The sequence below is a fragment of the Arachis duranensis genome, chromosome 1, assembly GCF_000817695.3.
Source record: "Arachis duranensis cultivar V14167 chromosome 1, aradu.V14167.gnm2.J7QH, whole genome shotgun sequence".
In the NCBI taxonomy this organism is placed as follows: domain Eukaryota; kingdom Viridiplantae; phylum Streptophyta; class Magnoliopsida; order Fabales; family Fabaceae; genus Arachis; species Arachis duranensis.
In genome coordinates, this window is record NC_029772.3 from 35,509,691 (window position 1) to 35,512,559 (window position 2,869).

Here is a 2,869-nt window from a genome sequence, read left to right on the forward strand (position 1 = left end):
TATTATTATTATTATTAAATGAGGACTAATATATTTATTTTTCAAAAATAATCTAACTACAAAAAATAATTACTCAGTCCAAATAACGCAAGTCTATATCCATTTATTTGTTTCTTGTTATCTCCCCAACCTCTTTTATTATGTTCCAATCAGTAATAACATAAGCCCACCATTTAACAAAAACTATTGGATTCAACACCCAAAAATCCAATAACTTAATTATCACCATATCAAAATTACTGCTAATCTAATCTTGCATTAGTCAATATCAGGCTGGCCCACAACATCTGCACTACCTGAACCTCTAGCTGAATATGTCTCTTCTAACCAAGACCACTCTAACACGTGTCTCCATCAGAGGATATCTACCTCCTTTTCTCACATGCTGAAAAAATTTACCATCCTCACCATAGCACTGCCCTTATACTATTAGTCTATTATATGGTTCGGTGCTTGTTTCATTAATGTAATATATTAATGCACTTAACACACATATCAAGGCATCTAATGGTAATAAGAGAGGATTAAATAAAAGGAAATAAAAGTCAAAGAAGCATGTTTTCAATAAAAGCACATAATTAGGAAGACAAATATAAAACTATGCAAATAGTATGAATAAGTGGGTAAAGAATAGATAAAAACCACTCAATTGAGTACAAAATAAACCATAAAATAGTAGTTTATCAACCATTCAAAATTTGAATACGATTCTTCACATAGCTTTCAAGCTACAATACTTCTTCTCCTTAATGAGATTATATTGTTTATCTTACTTAATTTCTTAGCTTATCTTTCTTTGATTTTTCTTAGTAAAAAGCAATGTGTGAGGTATTTGAAAAAGCCATTTGAGAGAGAAGGTAAAGAAAGTTAGCTTGGAGAGAAAAACTATTTTACGTTAATCTCTTTTGATATATTTTTGTTTTGTAATCATGAATCTGAGAGGTTTCTTTTGCTAAGTTGGGTGAGTACTTAGTGTTGAGAGTCTAAGGAGTAAACCTAGCCAAATCAAGCTTGGTTAGAAATTTGGTCCCGATAGAATTAGGAAGAATCCAAAAAATTGGTGTATGTAATCTATGAAAAGATAGTGAAAATTCTACTATAGTTATGGTGGAAACTAAATATAGGCCACATTATACAAAGTGGTTAAACCAGAATACAAAGTTGTGTTTTCTTCTCTTATCTGCTCTGTTTTCATTTTATTTATTATGAGACAAAATTAAATTATCTCCTACATAATTCATATCGCAAACATAGCAAAACTAAAGTTACAGAATCAGTTTTATGGTTCAAGTTTAAAAGCACAAAAAAGACTATAAATTTAACTCCCATTTTCTAGACTATTGAAAATCTTTAAACATATAGATAAATATATAGTGACTGGTTTTAGTATATAAATACTTTTTTTTAAAATAAGCACTTGTTTATAGTTATTTTTATCTTACAGTAAAAGTTCGATACATATTTTGTCTATAACAATAAAATTTCAATAACACTTGAAAATTATAAATAAAATTTGTAACACCCTAACTACCAAAGCTCACGCTTCCGGCTGCGCAACTCTGATAGCTCGGACATTATGACGACACTTATACTATTTAATACTAAAATATGAGCCTGTTTAAAAAACTTTAAACCGCATTACTATTCCCAAAAAATACTTTCACCATACAACGTACGTCCATACATACCATACAACTTACAGAAACTCATAAAGAGTACATCCATAAATATATACATACATATATATAAATAATATTACAAACATTATCCAGTACAATTCCTATCCCTCTCACAGAATATATCAAGATAAAGGCGAGGGTACAAAAATAATAATCTAAAGTACTACAGAGCATCTCAATAATAAATAATTAAACTCCTCATAACTTCTGCGCCCAAATCCTGAAAGGGGAAAAATGTAGGGGGTGAGAACATCATCCTCGAAAGGGTTCTCAGTAGAGGGTTTTTGGGAATTACTGTAATAGGATACATGAAGATAAACCGTACCAGTGATTAATAACCATCTTATGCCTCTTTTCAAAAACAACAGTTTACAATAAAAGTAAAGTCAGGAACCATCGGTCCATCTCATTCAACCACGGCCCTAGGCCCAAACAATCCAACCACAACCAATCCACCACAATCCAACAGAGTTTCAGATGCAAACACAAGTAGGAAGATGCAAACACAAACAAACAGTTATTGCAAGTAGGACAATTAGCAGTTAATCACATAGGCAAACCAAGTACAATATGCATACCCAAACAATGTCACATAGATGCATATGATGCATGCCTGTCCCTAGTGGCTGATGATATCATCTGTCGGTTATAGAGCCAACCCGACAAGTCCTGGTAGCTAACCATTGGACTGTCCCTCTGTCGCGCATCCCCAACTCGAGTTATACTCATCATAAACTTGATCATAAACATGATCCATATCCATCACCCTCACTGGTGAATATTTTGGGGGCGAGCTCATCCGGGACTTTCACAGTGCCCGGCCACACTTACGACATAGGGTCAACAGAGTATCAAGTCTCAACCTGGGGCACGTGGTGGCTAGCCACTGCTACTACCCAGGGAAACTCGTATCTCAGATAGTGGAAGTGCAAATCACAATTACCAATAATTCAGCATATACATGCATTCATTCTCATCCGTGGATCAACATCCATCTCAGCCATCCGGCTCACGGTTCAGTCCAGAACCAGCCAATATTCATAGCATACACAGCCATTCTGGCTCACGGTTCAATTCAGAACCAGCCAATATTCATAATCATACACAGCCATTCTGGCTCACAACAAAACAGCACTTCCACATTCAAAATCATCAAATTCATGAAATCGCATTTAAGCCATAAATCATTT

General features: G+C 34.1%; 1 protein-coding gene across 1 annotated transcript in view; it reads right to left on the reverse strand.

Moving 5' to 3' along the window:
• Window positions 1-1,666: 1,666 nt before the first annotated feature.
• LOC107485561 (uncharacterized) overlaps window positions 1,667-2,869 on the reverse strand; it is a 3,420-nt gene continuing 2,217 nt past the window's right edge. The window contains exon 6 of the mRNA XM_021131123.2: window positions 1,667-1,899. The gene's annotated coding sequence lies outside the window, so the exon portion shown is untranslated. The remainder of the gene's footprint in view (window positions 1,900-2,869) is intronic.